This window comes from Schistocerca serialis, chromosome 1 (genome assembly GCF_023864345.2).
Source record: "Schistocerca serialis cubense isolate TAMUIC-IGC-003099 chromosome 1, iqSchSeri2.2, whole genome shotgun sequence".
In the NCBI taxonomy this organism is placed as follows: Eukaryota; Metazoa; Arthropoda; class Insecta; order Orthoptera; family Acrididae; genus Schistocerca; species Schistocerca serialis.
In genome coordinates this window covers 808,828,411-808,845,640 of record NC_064638.1, presented here as the reverse complement: position 1 = coordinate 808,845,640, position 17,230 = coordinate 808,828,411, and the positions used below count along the sequence as shown (strand labels likewise).

Sequence of the window (17,230 nt, the reverse complement as noted above, 5' to 3'; positions counted from 1 at the left end):
TTATTCCTACCTGCATTCCTACAAGGTTCTCTCCTCTTTTCATTAATGTTTTTCTTGCTATTGCCAGTCTGCATTTTATATCTTCCCTACTTCGGCCATCATGTTATACTGCTGCCCAAATAAAAAAGGTCATCTGCTACTTTTCACGTTTCATCTCCTAATCCAATTCCCTCAGCAGTGACTGATTTAATTTAATTACATTCCATTACTCTTATTTACTTTTGTTGTTGTCTTTTCAAGACACTATCTATTGCCGGCCGGTGTGGCCAAGCGGTTCTAGGCGCTACAGTCTGGAACCGCACAACCGCTATGGTCGCATGTTCAAATCCTGCCTCGGGCATGGATGTGTGTGATGTCCTTAGGTTAGTTAGGTTTAAGTAGTTCTAAGTTCTAGGGGACTGATGACCTTAGAAGTTAAGTCCCATAGTGCTCAGAGCCACTATCTATTCCGTTCATTGCTCTTCCAAACCCATTTCTGTCTATGACAGAGTTACAGTGTCATCAACAAACCTTAAAGTTTATATATGTATTTAGTTTTCTGTTATAGTTGCATATAATCTTTAATGATGCCTGGTTTCGAATAATTGTGTTCATTTTCAAGCCATTGACCACATCAAGACTTGCAATATTAATCTGAAATATCTGTGTGTGTGTGTGTGTGTGTGTGTGTGTGTGTGTGTGTGTAGCAGACCTGAAAAGTATCAGTCAGTCCTGTGGTGTTTATAACAGACTAGGTCTAAGAGGAGCAGAGATACAGGCAAAAGCATGGTTCTCCAGCCCGAGGAGTGCAGGCTGCCCTACAAAGGTATGTTGTGTGGGAGCAGTATCGGCCTCCCAAATCAACCTGCTCTGCCAGACAGCCTACATGTCAGTGGCAAGCAACAGTTTTCTGGATCCTAACATGTAGGCTGCCCTACATGATAGATGTGTTGTTTTGGAGTAGCATCGACCTGCTTTATCGATGAGCTTTACATGGAGGCCTGTATGTGAGGGGTGCATAAATGATTTTCAAGCCACTGATGTGTAGCCTCCTCTGCATGACAGGCATGTTGTGGGAGTAGTATGAACCTGCTTTATTGAATTGTATTGCAAGAGCTACATGTGTCAATGAGCTTGGCCGCAGACAAGTTGAGATGGATGGAGGAGGGGATGGACAGAGCGAACAGGAGGAGGAAGTGGACAGAGAGAGGGGAGGGAGGAGAGATGCATGAGGCAGGTGGTAAGTGTGGAGGAATTCTGGGCAGGTGGAAAAGAGAGAGCAGGAAGCAGAAATGGAAAGAGAGGGGGAGGAAGTCATGGTCAGAGGGAGGGGGAGAAGATATGGTCAGAGAGAGGGGAGTGTAGGAAATGGCCAAAGGGAGAGTGGGGACTATGGGATAGACAGATAAAGGTGGCAGGGTGAGGTGGACAGGGGGGGGAGAAAGAGATGGGTACAAATGGGGGGAGGAGGAGGTGTGTCCAATACATGTGTCAAACACATACATGGATGAAAAGCTGTGTGTGCTGTGTGTGTTGGGGGGGGGGGGGGGGGGGGAGCTAGTAAAAATTAAAAGTACAGTAAGTTAAACTACATAAATCAGGGGTGGACAGATGCGCTAATTCGGGCACAGTCATCCATGAGTGCCCACAGGCACTGTCAGCCAGCAGTTGCCCCTCCACCTCTCTGCTAACATTGCTTATTCGTTATTGACACACACACAAGACGGACCTGTTTACTTTGTGTCATTAGTGTTTTCAGTATCGAAGTATCTTAGGCATTTTTTGTAGGACAAAGTTAGTGTGAAGGAAAATAGCTGAGGAGGAATTAAGATCGTGAAAACAAAAATCGGTTAAATCCCTACACTTCAGTGCACAGTGGGGAAAAGATTACTTTATATTAAAACACAAACTGGGCCACATTGTTTGTTTTCTAATGCTGTTTTATCGGCGTGAAGGAAGTACAGTGTGAAGTGATATTTTCAACTACTTTGTGAGAAATTTGTGATCACTTTGGTTAGTGAAGAAAGGAAGGCCAGACTTCTTGAGCTAAAACAGAAGAGAAAGAAGAAAGAAAGTTCATATAGATTTATGTGATATCTTGAAAATGTTACTATTATTTATAAAGCATTATGTGGCTTTGCCCTCTATTCTATGTACTGGAAGAGAAATGTGTCACCCACAGTGATGGTGCAGCGTGAGTGAGCTATCACATAGCTCTTAAAATAGCCAAATCGGTGCATCCTTTCAGCCCTGGGGAATTTGTTAATAGTATTTTGTTGCTGCCACAACAATCTTGTGTCTAGGATCTCATGCAGTTTTCAAAACGGTCCCTCTTTCACAGAGGGTAGTTCACAGCTGCATCAAAGAAAGGGCAAACAAGTTGAAAATGAAACTGAAAGATAAGATGAAAGATATGGATTTTTTTTATGTCTATGGCTTTGGTTGCATGCCTTTATGTACCAGATGTTGCTCAACTTGCTGTGTCTGTGAGAGGTGTTGACACTGAATTCAAGTTGATGAAGGAACTTCTTGCCAGTGCATGATACAGCTACAATCGATAACTTATTTTCTTGCTTATGAAACATCATGACAAATATTAACTTTTTGGGAAAAACTTTTGCTGGCTGCAAGAGATGGAGTTCCAGCAACTATTGGTCGAAAGTCTGGTATTGCTGCTTTGATAACAAGTAAGATAAAAGAAACTGGCATCCAGCAGGAAATATCAGTGATACACTATGTCCCACATTGTGTTAATGTGCTGGCAAAATGTGGCAAAATAAGTGGCATTGTGGATGATGATGTGAAAACAGATAATAACCTGAGATCACATGATTTGGGACATTGACAGTTTAAATCCTTCCTGGCAGATCCGGGGTGTGATTATGACAATGTAGCATGTTTTTGTGAAGTACACTGGTTGTGTTGAGGTGTCATCATAGAAGGTATTTCAACTTGGGTTAAGAGATACCATCATTCCTAGACATAAAAGGAATGCCAGTGAAAGAGTTTGGTGACTCCTACATCTATACTCTGCAAACCACCATGAGGTGCATGGCAGAGGGTATGTACCAGTTATTAGGGTTTCTTCCTGTTCCATTCATGTTTGGATTGTGGGAAGCCTCTAGGTGTGCAGTAATTATTCTGATCTTATCCTCACGATCCCTGTGTGAGCAATACAATAGATGGGGGGGGGGGGGGGGGTTGTAGTATATCCAAAGAGTAATCATTTAAACCCAATTTGTGAAAGTTTGCTAATAGACTTTCTGGGGATAGTTTATGTCTGTCTTCAAGAGCCTGCAATTTCAGTTCCTTCATTATCTCTGTGACACTCTCCCATGGATTAAATAAACATGTGACCATTCGTTCTGATCTTCTCTGTACACCTTCAATATCCCCTGTTAGTCCAATCTAGTACAGGTCACACACACCTCAGCAATATTCCAGAACTGGTCTTATGAGTTATTTGTAAGCAATCTCTTTAGTAGACTGATTGCAGCTCCGCAGTTTTCTACCAATAAACCGAAGTCTACCACCTCCTTTACCCACAACTGAATGTATGTGATCATTCCATTTCATATCCCTACAAAGCATTACAGCCAGGTATTTGTACGAATTGGCCAATTTCAGCGGTGACTTATTGACATTATAGACATAGGATACTACATTTTTTCGTTTTCTGAAGTGCACAGTTTTTATATTCCCGAACAATTAGAGCAAGTCACCAATCTGTGCACCATGTTGAAATCTTATCAAGACCTGACTGAATATTTATGCAGCTTCTCTCAGATTGCATTGTAGGTAACTGTGTCATCTGCAAAAAGCCTGGTTTTACTATTAATATTGTCTGCCAGGTCATTAACGTACAACATAAACAGCAAAGGTACCAACACCCATCCCTTGGGCACACCTGAAGTTACTACTACATCTGACAATGACTCTCCATTCAAGATAACATGCTGTGTCCGCCCTACCAAAAAGTCCTCAATCCAGTCACAAATTTCACTTGATACCCCATATTGTCGTACTTTTGACAATAAACATAGGTGCGGTACTGAGTCAAATGCTGTTTGGAAATCAAGAAACACTGCATTTACTTGGCTGCCCTTGATCCAAAGCTTTCAGAGTGTCATGTGAGAAAAGTGTGAGTTGGGTTTCAAATGATTTATGTTTTTGAAAACCATGCTGGGTGGCATTGATGAGGTCATTCTGTTCAAGATACTTAATTCTGTTTGAGCTCAGAATATGTTCTAAGATTCAGTGACAACGATATTGAATGGTTGATTTGTGGATCACTTCTACTGCCCTTCTTGTAGACGGGTGTGACCTGTGCCTTTTTCCAAGAACTGGACAGGGTTTTTTGTTCAAGGAATCTAGTATAGGTTATAGTGAGAAAAGGGGGAACTCAGCTGCAAATTCAGTATAGTATCTGACAGGGATTCCATCAGGGCCTGGAGCTTTGTTCAGTTTCAACGATTTCAGTTGTTTCTCAACTCCACTAACACTAATACTTATTTCATTCATTTTTTTTCAGTGGTACGAGGATTAAAATGGGGCAATTTTCCTAGTGTGTATTAGATCTTGCATTTCTAAATGACCTTACAAAGCGCCTGAATGCCTTAATTACGACTTTGCAGGGTATTTAATAAACTAATTACCGATGTTTGTGGCATCAGGTGAGAGTTTTAAAAGAAAATTGCTATTGTGGATAAAGCAACTTTCAGAAAGGTCATTTGTGCATTTTTCTAATGTTGCACAATGTATAAATGAAATAAATCTTGAAAAGGAGACACTGAGCAGACATGTTGATGAATTTGTTACGGTGTCACAGGCTTAGTTACAAAACTTTGATAGTACATTAAGTAGTTTAAATCAATGTGAATTTGATTTTGCTGTCGTAGCAACTCATTTTGCAGTGGACATTCAAAGTGCACCTCCTGAAACTTAGTTGAAGCTCATTGACTTTCATTATAGTGTTGTAGTCATGGAGAGGTTTCGCACTGCATGAAATATTGAAATGTTTTACAAGAACGTCTTAGCAGAACAGTTTCTGCAATGGTTTTTAATATCTGCTCGAGTCATCAGTTTGTTCAGCACCATATATTTGTGTGAAAGTGATTTTTCAACAGTGAAATTAACAAAATCGAATTTTAGTAGTAGTTTTACTGTCATTCATGTGACTGGAGAATTCTTTTTATGACACGTCATCTCATTCCAAACAACTAGAGGCTACTAGTGAAACATTTAAATACAACAGTAGAGTGATGAAAATAGATGTTCCATTCTTTTTCACAAGTACTAGGCTAGCTCCATACTTAACATTTCTCAGGGAGGCTGCATGTATTATATTAACTGAAGTTTAACAAATAATCATGTCGTCTTTGATTATTACTTAGTCTGTGTTGTATTTGTGACCAGGAAATTAAGTCGATGACAATGGTATTTTATTCTCTTTTTGTTGATACCCTCTTTTTCCTGATCCCACTGCCCCCCCCCCCCCTCCCTCCCCTCTGTACAAAATGACAGAACTTGGAATGTTTTGTACTGCTTGTAATTGCTGTCAACATATGCAATGTGTTTGTTGGCAGCACTGCAGTACTCATTACAGAATTATGTAGTGAAAGGATAATTTTTCATTTTTTTGTCGCTGTGTTGTGCCTCTACCAAACTGCAGTTGGTCAACCACTTTTCTGTCATCTGCTGTTGTCGTCAGAATGTGTGTACCTGCCTTCAGTTTTTCGAACGAAGATGGAACAATACATTCAAACTCAGAAGAAAGTGGAATGTGAAGTACAAGCTGGTTGCACAGAGAAAAAATTAAAAAATATAAAATTGCACTCACTGTCCAAAATAGGAAAAATGTTAGCATTTTACAAGGTAATAATTGACATACAAAGCCTTATGTGATGATATTTCACTTTTATGTAACCCTAGATTGGTCTCTAAGGCTACATTTTCACAAATACTGTGCACATTATATATTGTGTCACAAGTATTTATTGCTGCATTGTGGTACTGTAACAAATACGACAAGCAAAGAATACTAATAGGACTGCAAACTTAAGTGTCTGCTGTCATTCTTGTGTTATCAGCAGCCTTCAGTGCTTTTTGCCAGAACAGAATGCGAACTGCATTTGCACCATGCCCACAGGGCAGTACACAATCCCCCCCCCCCCCCCCCCCCCCCTCCCTTGAGTAGCCTCACTGGCAGCTCATGGCCCAGCTCTGATGTAAATAGTTTTCAAACATTCTGTATGCACAGATCACAATAGTGCAATACATCAGTTATGACATAACTACCTATCTGATATTTGACTGTAACATAATCCCAGTCGAACATTCTAAAGACTTGTTGATATACCATAAAAACATAAAAAATGTGGTTGGGGGAACTTGACAAGCACCCTCAGTTAAGTACTGTGTGTTCATCTGCACTGTCGTCATTCATCAGTGCCAGTATGTCTATGATTATAGAAAATAGTTTCATTGTATTACCATGAAACATTAGACATATATTTTTAATTTTTAACCAAATATGTAATGTCACAATCACATTTGATGAAAACTGGAATAGTTTTAGAGGAAAACTTGTAAAAAAAATGTCAATTTTATTTGGGAATGTAAAAAGAAAACCGAGGCACCAACCACATTCTCCTAATTACATTTGTTATGTTGACCTGGTGTGAGAACAAATCTTTTAAATGCTTCCCTGAAATTACGTTACAGTCAAATATTGGAGACACAGGTGTGTCATAACCGATGTATATGCTATTGTGATCTGTGGATACAGAGTCCTTGGAAACTATTAATGTATTTTAACATACTGTTTTCAAACAATGGAAAGTCCAGGATGGAATAACATCAATATTATGAAAAGGATATACCACTGCTCTCCATATACAGGAGACATTGAGTCGCGGACAGCTACAACAGAAGGTTGCTATACACATGAATTCCTGGCCAAAAGGCCTTCCAAGCACAACTCGCACACACATCATCACTGCAGAGGCCGATAGCATACAGCAACTGTGCCACTGTGCCTGATGGGGAAAGCAATATGTGGGTGGTGGGAGTGGGTAGGGGGAGGGACAGCAGGATAGGGATGAGGGAAGAAGTAGTGTTGCTTGTGGGAGCCTGCAGGGACATGTTAGGGTCAGCAGAGGGCCGTTAGGTGCAGAGGAGGAAAAAAGACTGGGGACTGCTTTGGTGCAATAAAACGCTGTGTAGTGCTGGCGTGGGATCAGAGGAGAGGATAAGTGGATGGACGACAGGGACCAGCAAATGTTAAGATCGGGAAAGGGGACGGCTTAGTGAACGTGGGAATTTAGGATATATTGCATGGAGAGTTCCCACCTGTGCAGTTCAGAAAAGCTGGTATTGGTGGAAAGGATCCAGATGACGCAGGCTGTGAAGCATGCTGTGTTGGGTAGCATGTTCAGCAGCTGGTTGATCCAGCTGTCGCTTGGCCATTATTTGTTGATGTTCGTTTGTGTGGACAGCAACTTCTTGTTTATCGTGCCCACATAGAAAGCAGCACAATGGTTGCAACTTAGTTTGTAGGTCACATGACTGCTTTCCCAGGTAGCCCTGCCTTTGATGGGGTGTTGATGCCTGTGAACAGACTCGAGTAGATGTTGGTGGGAGGATGTATGGGACAGGTCTTGCATCTAGAGTTTGCGGGATACGAGCCAGGAGGCAAGAGTTTTGGAGCAGGGCTGGAATGATGAGAGATAGTCGAAACCCTGGCGGTGAATGGCCTCAGCCTTTGCTAGTCCCTGTCCTTCACCCACCTACCCCCTGCCGTGCTCCCACTCTAGCACCACACAACTTTCTGTTCCACCGACATACATACTAGTTTCTTTTTCCTACTCTACTTCTGTCCTTTACCAACCCCTTCTCCCCTCTCCCCCCTTCCAACCCTCAAATCACCCAATTGCACCTAGAACTGCCTTGTCTTCACCATATCTCTACACACTCCCACAAACGGCCCTACACCTCCCCCACCCCTAACCTGCTCGCCTTCCCCATCCCCTCCCCTCCCCAGCCTACTCCTTACACCCACCATCCAAAATTGTTTTTCCCATCAGCCGCAGTTGTTGTGCACAGTCTGGTGTCAGCAGCCTGAGAGAGTGGTTATGTGTTTGGGTGTTGTGTTTGTCTGAATGTGTGTGTGTGTTTTCTACTTTAGAAGAAGGCTTTTTGATTGCGAGCTCAAATGTATAGCAGTCATTTTGTTGTGGCTGTCTGTGACTCAATTTCTCCTGTATAAGGAGATTAGCAATCTATGCTTCTCAAAAGGTAGATGAAGGTAATGGTATGAAAATGTCACCATTAAAGTTTATACACAACTGTGACAGAAAATGGAATCAGTAATAAATAAATTCAGTTGCTGGTCCTTCATGGTAACACACTGCTGGAAATGCACTTAAAGCTTTTATTTCTTCCCCTTGATCTTCATTTGCTTTTCCAATGTTCTCCGTGGTTTCCTTCACATCATGCTTAATTGACATACTGAATAACGTCGTCAATAGGCTACAAGCCTTTCTCACTCTGTTCTCAGCTGTTGCGTCCCTTTCATACCCCTCTACTCATAATTGCAGTCTGATTTCTGTGCGAACTGTAAATAACATTTTGATCCCTGTATTTTATCTATTTTATCCCTGCAACCTACAGGATTTCAAAGAGAGTTGTCCAGTCAACACTGTCAAAAGCTACAAATACTGTGAACATTTGCTGCACCTTTCTTTAACCTATCTTCTAAGGTAAGTCATAGGGTCAGTATTGCCTCGTTCTCTTACATTTCTTTGATACCCACACTGATCTTCCCTGAGCTCAGCTTCTACTAGTTTTTCCATTCTTCTGTAAACATTTGTGTCAATATTTTGCAACGATGACTTATTAAACTGATGCTTCTGTAGTATTCATAGCTGTCAGTGTATCCTTCTTTGGAACTGAAATTATTATATTCTTCCTTAAATCTGGCAGTATTTCGCCCATCTCATATATTTGTGCAGCAGGTGGAATAATTTTGTCATGTCTGGCTCTCTAAATGCTCTCAATAATTCTGAGAAAATGTCACTAACTCCTGGGACCTTATTTTAACCTCTCTCTTTCAGTGCTCTGTCAAAATACTTCTTGTTGTGTCTAGACAAGACAGCCTAGACACAATGAGAGGAAGCCGAAAGGTACGCGCTACGCTAAAGCAGAAAGGTGTGAGGTTTGAAACAGGATACGTAATGAATGCTATAAAGAAAAGTACGTAGCTTCTGGAATACTTAACTTTAATCCATCCTTTTGGTACATCTGGAGATTGTGGCGATACAAGTGAGACTCTTTAGATACATGCAATAAACTACTAGTGGCGCCTTGCTAGGTCGTAGCCATTGACTTAGCTGAAGGCTATTCTAACTATTGGCTCGGCTAATGAGCAATGCTTCGTCCATGTAGTCGCTAGCAAAGTCGTCCGTACAACTGGGGCGAGTGCTAGTCCGTATCTCGAGACCTGCCTTGTGGTGGCGCTCGGTCTGCGATCACACAGTGGCGACACGCGGGTCCGACATGTACTAATGGACCGCGGCCGATTTAAAACTACCACCTAGCAAGTGTGGTGTCTGGCGGTGACACCACACTTCTCATAGTATCATATCTCCTGCCTCATCTTCACCTGTTGCCTCTTCTCTTTCTATAAGAGGTTCCGCTTACAAAGCCCTTCTATATAATCATTCCATCTTTCATCTTTCCTACATTGTTAGTAATGGCTTGCTGTCTGAGATCTTGATATTCATGCATCACTTCTCTTTTCTCCAAAGGACTCTTTAATTTTGTTACAAGCAGCGACTATCTTTCTTGTAGTTATGCATGCTTCTGCAGGCTTGCATTTGGCCTCTAGCTGTTGCTGCTTAGCCATTTTACGATTTTTGTCAGCCTCATTGTTTAGACATCTATTTCCTTTTGCCTGCTTCTTTAACTGCATTTAATTTAGTATCTCCTGTGTTATCCAAGAATTTCTACAAAGCCTTATCTTTTTGCCTTCACTGTTTCATCTCTCAGGGTTACCCAACTCTTCCTGTGTTGTGTTCCTTTCCCCTGCATGAGTCAATTGTTGCCTATAGCTCATTTTGAAACTGTCAACAATATCAGGTCTTTCCATTTATCTTGGTCCCATCTCCCTAATTTTCTACCTTTTTGCCATTTCTTTGGTATTAGTTTGCATTTCATTGGCAATGAATTATGGTCAGAGCCCACATCTATGCCTGGAAATGTCTTACAATTTGAAATGTAGTTTCAAAGTCAGCGTTACCATTATATAATCAGTCTGAAACCTTCCAGCTCCCCATCTCTGTTATATATCTACAATATTCTTTTACAGTTCTTAAACCAAATGTTATTGATGATTAAATTATGCTCTGTCAGGGTGTATAAGATCCAGGACAACCGGGAGATCCGGGAAAAACCCGGGAATTTTTTCATCTGGGAGAAAACCAGGAAAAACCCGGGAATTGTTTAGAGGAATTTCTTATTGTTTTAGTTTTCAGTTAAATTTTTCTGATTTTGACTGGTAACAACCAATACTCTAACAAAGGATATTACTGTATCCCGCTACTGCAGAATAATACTGCAGCAACAAAACACGAACAAGAGAGCAAAAATAAAAATAAAACTTAAGTTGCGAAGGAAAAGCACCACACACAACAACAAAACACAGTGCTCATATAAGCGTCTGCCAACGGCAAAGTATGTCCAAGGCTTTATGAAGACTATGCAAAGCTTCGTAACAACAAATTGCCTCCGATGAGTGTGACATGACAACTGTTTAAATTAGATTCGTTTGAGCAGTTGTGGGTGGGCTCTCGTGCATGCGTAGTTGAGTCGCGTATGAGTAGTACCTTCTCCCACTTCTGGTTACAGAAGTGTGGCTGGGCACCACTATCTAATATTGCCCCGGTTCTGAAATATAGTTAATCCGGGCCTGATGCATAGAGCAGTCTGAGTTGTGGTGGGGAGGGGTTTGTTGTCTCAACATGACCTGTGTATATGGTCAGTGATTTTATTGTTTCCTCTTGATTTATTGCTCTCACTTTAAATGAAAACAAAACTGATTTTTGTGACCAGGAGCTATCAAATGCATGAAAATACATTCGAATAATTAACGGAAGGCTAAAATATGTTATTAGTTTCATGTTTTATTTCCACCTTTCTGACAGTCAAGCATTAATTACCTTGCAGACCAATGAAGTTACTTTTGAAGGTTCCCTAAAGAGATATGGCTTTTATTAATCTTTTCCACTGAGGCAGTCAATTTATCTGAAATGAAGTGTTTAATTTCACGCTATGCCTAGTTTTGACTGTTCGCTGCATTTCAAGTACTCTTATGGCATTATGCTATAATAAAGAACCGAACATGAGGCAATACGGTACTGATGCTCCAAGAAAATTTACATCCGAATCTGGACATACGAATGTGCACTTTAAGCCGAATTATGCATTTTAGTGTGGTGCACGAAATTCCGATACTCTTAAAGACATCTTCTGATGTCTTGTTTCTTTTATGACATAATATAAGATCTTCTAGTGTTTTACACATACGAACTTAAGGGCTTCCTGCGTGATCGTATCTGCGCAAGCACACTGATGCCTTTTTCCTGGCGCTCTCTTTCAGTTGCGGAAATGAACCTATTTCTAACAGGTTGCGGGAAAATATTGCGAATGGTGATTTGAAAAGCATTACATTCGAAGCAAATTTCCTTTTACTCAAGATGAACTGTGTGCGAGAATGTACGATGAATTTCTTAAGCCACAAAGCATTTGACTCTCATTTAAAAATAAACTCTTTGAGGAGGACCGTTTAGAAGAATTTCGAGCCCAAAAGATTAGACATTTAGGTCATTATTAAAAAAATTTTACCAGCACATTTGTGTGATGTGTCTTAAAGTGTAACACGCGCAAAGAAGATCAACATTATATGTGCAAGCTTAGCTTCTCTTGCAGCTTATTAATCTTAGAGACCAATATTATATGTGAACACTATGTATATTAATTTAAACCATTAACTTTTCTTATTTGTGTGTTCGCACTACTTAAGAGTGATGTTGCTGTTGGCTGACTACATCACGTGTCGTGTGCTGTCATCAGCTGGCGAGATCACGTGACAGGAGCTATGACTGGCTTACAAAAGCACATTGCAATCTTTATTTCAATGCTTCAGAAAGTAACATGCGGTGTTTGGTGGAATCCGAATTTATACCTTGATAATACGAACATATGCAGCGTACATGTTGCTGCACATCAAAGGTCTTTCAAAACAACAACAAAGTTTGTGCAGTGCATGATGGCATTGATGTGTAGGAGTGAATTTTGAGAGTGCAGTGGGTTAGTGGAGATTGAGGCCAGGAAGATTAAGGGAATGAAGGATGTCTTCCAAGGATAACTCTCATCTGCATAGTTCAGAAAAGCTGGTTTTGTGGGGAATGATCTGGATGGTACAGTTTGCGCAGCAGCCATTGAACTTGAGCATGCTATGCGCAGCAGCAAGTTCTATCTCTGGCTAGTCAACTCTGTGCCTTTCATTTTGGTGGACATCTGGTTGGTTGTCATATTAAATTTTGTACAGAAATTGCAGTAGAGCTGATGTATGACATGGCTGTTTTCACACGGCCCTCCCACTGATGGAATAGGATAAGCCTGTGACAGGACTAGTGTAAGACATGCTGAGTGGGTTAATCATGTAGGTTTTGCAGCCGGGTTTTCCACAGGGATACGACCGCTTTGCCAAGGGCTCAGGAGTGGGAATTATATAGGGATGGACCAGGATATTGTTTAGGTTGTGTGGGTGCCAGAATACCACTTCAGGAAGTATGGGAAGTATCATGAGGAAGATGTCACTAATTTCCTTACCATAGTTATGAAACTAATGTACTCTATGACTATGCTATACCTAGAATCTTACAATCAAACACATTTACAAATTGCTTGGGTTTACATTTCATTTTGCATTCTGACTTCTGCAGTTAGCATGTCAACAATAATTCCCTACTGTAAAATATCTTGGAATACCATAGAACATGAATTGTTATATTTGCAGCCGCAAAGCAGGTTAACAATTGACTTCGTCCACTGACTTCACTGCCTACTGGAATGAGAGTTGCCAGCCGTGTTCTGTTGGTAGCTCTTATTATGTACATCACCAATCTGAAGTGACCAGGAAAATAAAGTTGTGTACTCCTGTCTACTATTTGAGGTCTGAAAAATGACGACCTTATTAAAATTAAATATAAGATTGTATGTCTGTTTTCATCAAAATGTCAGTTATCATCATTTATTTCTGCCTCTCTCGTGTCCCTTAATAGCTGATTTAACTTGAGGTGATAATTACTTGAAGGAATTGGTGCAAGGAAGAAAAGTAGTCATTAGTGAGAAAAATCATAACATCAGTCGAAATGAAATAAAAGTACAGGGAAATAAATCATGATCTGCCTTTTAGCGTTTTCCATTAATTTTGTGAACTGTAATACTCTTGTTTGAAATACCCTTTGCTCTCTCGTGTCCCTTAATAGCTGATTTAACTTGAGGTGATAATTACTTGAAGGAATTGGTGCAAGGAAGAAAAGTAGTCATTAGTGAGAAAAATCATAACATCAGTCGAAATGAAATAAAAGTGCAGGGAAATAAATCATGATCTGCCTTTTAGCGTTTTCCATTAATTTTGTGAACTGTAATACTCTTGTTTGAAATACCCTTTTCGTTTTTTTAGATTTCTATTTTATTTTTGTCACTTTTGGCAGACACCTGTACCCACAAGTATAGGCAACAAGCAGTTTGTCAGTATTTTATGCTTTAGCGATAAATATTAAACACGAAACACAAGAGACCTAAATATTTTTTCATGTTAAATGATGCACGAAAAAAGAAATATTGAATTTTTTGTTTCATCAAATTTTAATACATTACAACAATTTAAGTTCTTGCTCAAATTTACTATTGTAGTGACTTACAATACACTAAAAACTCATATACAGTTTTTTTTGTGGGGGGAGGGATCTTTGCTGAGCTTTTTTCTGCATTAAACTTTACAACAAATTGTTGTATATTCATTTCCCCATTCAAACGCACATCTAAATATCTGCATGTACTTTTAATTATGTTTCATAATTTTGGTGTAGTGTGGACACGAACTGCAATGTGCTTTTTAGGTTTTGACCTCTGTATGGACTCCAAAAGTCTCCATCAGTCATAATTAGCACTGTGCACACGTCATTATGGACTGCAACAAATTCATCTTGTGAGGCTGTAGGAGGGTTTAATGATGTAAAAACTTTCCCAGACATTTCGATGAAAGTCAGCTCAGTGTCAGTGTCTGCTGATCATCGAAATGCCAGTGAATCTGATACTTTGAACCCCCATAACGAAAGCCAGTGTCAATCTTCTTTGGTATCACCGCATTCCAGGCAGCCTGTCACATATGCAGTGCATCTAATAAACTGCTGGTGAAATATTCTTTTTCTTTAAATTTGAGTAAATAATTTTGGAGTAATTGCTTTCAGTCTTGCAATTTCAGATTTTATTTACTGCCTTGACTCATGGTTGTAAAACAGATGTCTTGTTCATATGATTTGCATATGAACAAGACAACTGTTTTGCAGTGCAGCTTCAATTTTATGTTCTCCGATTTTTCATTTTCCGCAGCTCTACACCATAAATTCTCAGCCTCTGTGAAAAACACATAAAGATAATGCTAAAAATTCCATGATTCTTCCTAGTAAGGTTTATCTCAATACTAAGTTCTTACTCGGCATCTTGCTTGACTTCATACCGTTTCTGTCCTACTGACATTTAATGTGACTGAATGAGTTATAAGTGGCACAAAAGACAAATGGATTTCAACACGGATGACAGCAGAGTTAAGGGGGTATTTTATGCCGTTGTGGAGAGGGGAGATGTGAGAGAGGAAATGCTGGCGTAATCCACGATCAGTGTTATCAACACAATTTGCATATTTAGCTTCATTGCGCGATTATGATACAACAATGCTAGGTTGCAGCAGTTATAGAAAAACAAGACAGTCAAAGCCAAGTGTTCCAGACCGAGCCAATATGTGATGAAGGGGACCAGCCACTACGTTTCCTTGTGCATGTATATCTCAGTCTCATCTTCTTGCACATATTTCCAATGTTCTGTATTCAGCACCAGTGTCAATCAACAACCTTTTAAGTTTGAACACTGAGTCTCAAAGAATGTGCTCGTCATATTCAAGGAAACATTGCCCATTTCTGGCTAGTGAACTCTTATTGGCTGGCGACTTGTTAAGTCACCCAATAGCCAGTGGAGCCATCACACCACACTAACACACTAAAATGAGTTCACCTACTGGATGTGTGGAGAGGGGAGTGACCCTTCAACAACCAGAGTGCAGGTAGAGGTGAAAGCATTTTGTGAAGTGATGAAAATATACTGTTTGTGCAGATGATGTACTATGTCAGAGATGTCACATGGAAATAGAACAAGAGTTTTGCGACAGCACATTTTAGAGATTTCCATGTTCAAATCTGACACGATACAGTTGCAACAACTACATACACTAAGCACGTATATACTTTGGACCACACACACTGTGCGGCATTGATAGTGGGCATGAAGCAAAACTGTAGCACCTGAGTTTTCTTTCAAATTTACGTTTTACACTGTGTACAGAAATTCACCGAACCAACTTGTAATAAGTTTGTAACGCCAATTGCGGAAGTAAACTCATTTTCTCACATCTGTGTTTCTCTCTCAGCAAGTCTAAAATAACACTTTAACAGTGCTGAGCATATGAAGTGCGGCTCGTAAAAAATGTGTTGAACAATAACAGAAATAGTGCCAAAATTTATCATTAAGCAGAGCACATGTATGCTTATGGTTTAACCATGTAGCTGCTGTGTTGTTTTTGGTTTAACTCAACACATTCTTCAATTTTTGCTTTTTTCTGGGTGAGCACAAAGAATCATATCTCAAAAACGCATGTTTCGAACAAACAACTTATGATCATAGCGTGAAGGAAAATAGCTCGATTACTTTGTACCCAGATACCAATTTCAATTTTTTTGATGAGCTTTTATTTGCTGTTACACATCTGTGATTTTTAAGAACTGATGAAATCCATTACTACAAGTTATTGTATAAACATTGTATTGTACATTTGGTTTCATTCACTTTCACTTAAGACAGATTTTGCACAAAGTATTGGAGAGGATTGTGATTTTTAATCAATCAGTGATCATAGCTGCTACCATCCACTGTTTTTTGTGTACCATATATTCAGCTTGTATTGTTCTTACATTATTTTTAACATTATGTTTGTAAACTTAATTGTACCGATACTGTAATTATTTCCTTGTTGTTTTTCCTCTGGGAAAGATTGTTCCTCAAATTATAGTCTTGCTGGGTACACCTTGGTAAAGTACGCCAGGCTGATCAGAGTTGAAGACATATTTCTCGTTGTATTGTTCAAATATTGAAAGCAATGTAGAATGTACATAACTCATAGCCAGAGTCAATAAATTGTTTTTAACTCTGTCATTTCTTTTCATGAAATGCTCCAGCTCGTCTGTATTTTCAGAAAATTCATTACACATTCGTGTTAAAGTTCATTAGTTCCTTCCAACATAAAGGGGACATTCTGAGAGTTAGCTTATTTGAATCAAATGAGCAAAGCAGTCTTTGCATTGATCTCTCTCATTCTCATTCATTTTCTCTCTGGCTCAAATATAGGGTTCACTCAAATGTTGCTACAATTTTTTCCCCATGTTTAAACATTATCAACAGTGTAGAATTAGCAGTGCCTAAATATTTACAAATTTCTCTGTTTAATTAAAAAACTGCAACCATTGTTTACTTTGTTCCTTCTAATAGAAGTAAAAAAGAAGTCATTGAATCTGGATGATACTTCAACTGCAGAATGCTAGTATATTTAGTACTGGTTACATACAGTCTTGTATGCAATTTTAGTTATTTATTTTTCAACTATGCGTTTTGTCTAATTTAGGCATCTTCAGCTTATCTACATAGAAAACAGAGAACAAATACATCTTCATTTGGTATTTCTTTGAAGGACCCTTTAGTCAGTGTAGCCAAAGGGCATCGTTGAATACGCGTTTCGCCTTATTCAGGCATGTTCAGGTTATCTTCATTTGGTATTTCTTAGAAGGATCCTTTAGTCAGTGTAGCCAAAGGGCATCGTCAAATATATCAGGCCAACATCGCCTTCGTTAAACTCAGT

General features: G+C 39.6%; 1 protein-coding gene across 2 annotated transcripts in view; it reads left to right on the top strand.

Annotated features, from left to right (window-relative positions):
* LOC126484107 (WD repeat-containing protein 74) overlaps window positions 1–17,230 on the top strand; it is a 106,327-nt gene that overhangs the window by 75,915 nt on the left and 13,182 nt on the right. The gene's annotated exons all lie outside the window — the stretch shown is intronic.